We start from the raw sequence: 2,019 nt of genomic DNA on the forward strand, positions 1-2,019 counted from the left end.
TCTATTGTCCTGTAAAACTTTTATGTGATTTATGTCTTAGTTGGGAGCCACTCTTTTTTTAAATGTTCTTTCTTAAGTGAAACATAACTCTATCTATGAAGATTTCAATGAATTTGAGAACATAACTGTACAACTTGATGCTCTACCACACGTTGAGTGGAAGGATTTAGAGATCAACGAAGGAGGCCAGATCAGTTTTGTTAGTGCTGTTAAGCTCATTTCAAGAATATTTTAAACATAAAACATTAACTGCGTAAAAGGGTGATTTAATTTGCATTTTGTTCTAGTTGGTTGGATGTGGTCGGAGATTTAGCAAAACCGTAAAAGCTGATTGATTTGTTGAACAGAAATACAAAAAATGTAATGTTTTTTCCTTTGAAAATATAGACCCACCATTAAAGGTATAGTGGATATAAAATTAAATATCAACATTGAAACGTTTAAACATTATATGTAAAAGACACTTTAATTAAACTAATTCAACAAACTATTAAGTTAAATATTAACAGCACCAATTTTTTGGCAGAAAGCGAATGTAGAATAAACGGACATTTAAATTACTATTTAGTAGATATTAGCCAAAAATTTAATTGTTGTAAATAAATTTAGATTTTCATATGTTGGTTTGGTTCTGAGCAAACGAAAGCAAACAAGAGTGGTAAGAAGCTTCAGAAGTGCTTCAGGTCTACTTATGTCTTCTGTAAAGCTTTGCAATAATTGACGACGGTAAAAAGTAACAGCTAAAGTAATTGAAATAAAATGGCAGCAGCGCTAATGAAGATAGGCGCAAATAATATTTTTTTTCCTCCAGAAACAAGGTACGGGTATATTTCGTATTCTAGTAAAGGCCTTAGATTATTAGTAAAGCTAATAGCCAAAACAGACTGTTTGTTTTTAATTAATTGATATTGTTCTTTCCACATCTTTCCTTACTTGCCAATAGATTAAACCCAAAATCAAACGAACATGGCGAAACAATTAACCTGTGTGAACAAGGGATAATTTATTCGCGCTGCGAATGATGAAAAATTAAACACATGGATACAAAAATAAGCTTTACTCGAGTTCGTGCAGTGTTTCTAAGCGAAAGGTAGACTCGCACAGTTGATGTATTTAGAGATTTATTGCTCAAGTAGTATTATTGCATTGTGAATCCAACAACATAACATTTAAAAAGAACGATTAAAACATCTTTCTGTTTCAAAAGTTATTCGAGATTTTGGAACCATTTGCTCTGCAAATATAGAAACATACGGGAACGTACGCAGAATTATTTCATCAATTACTTAATCTTGGAAGCAAGTGAAGACGATATTGAATACAAAATAAAGGCAATCGTGATTTGCTACACATGAACCTAAATCTCCAAACATATAAATTTCCTATAGATTTGTGCTTGCCATGTTCCATCGATGTAAACGAAGGTTCCCTCTAGATTTTCCGACCAAATTATCACTGCCAATAAAATTGTAAGACACACGATTCCCCAAGGAGGCGCTTTCCCATAGACAACCAGCCACATCACACTCCCAATAGGTGATATGATGTGTCCTCCGCCGTTCTTCATTGTGGACGTACGGATCTATCACCCATTCCTAGTAGGAGTCACAGATCACAGAGATTATAGATTGGAAACTGCAATATACGTCTGCAGAATGCTATTTGTCGCTTAAATCACCGGCTGCAATCAAAACTAAACTCTAATTTCCACTACTGGCAGAAGAAATCTTCTTTATCGAATGGGTTCACATCAAAATTTAGCGGGGTATTTGATTTCAGTTTATGACCTCTGTGATTTCCGTTGAAGTTTCAATAACATTTCAAGCATTTCATCATGATCTTTAATTGTGATGTTTATGCTAGGGCTTCAATTAACATCACAATTAAAGGGCAATATGAGATACTCGAAATATTATTGAAACTTCAACGGAAATCACAGAGTTCGTAAAGTTAATTCAAATCGCCTGCTAAAATTGTGTTCGTGTGAAAACTAGGGCAAATCGGGAAAATAAAGCACAT

Source organism: Dendroctonus ponderosae, unplaced genomic scaffold (genome assembly GCF_020466585.1).
Source record: "Dendroctonus ponderosae isolate FM_Combo_2020 unplaced genomic scaffold, Dpon_F_20191213v2 Dpon_F_20191213_4, whole genome shotgun sequence".
Lineage (NCBI taxonomy): Eukaryota > Metazoa > Arthropoda > Insecta > Coleoptera > Curculionidae > Dendroctonus > Dendroctonus ponderosae.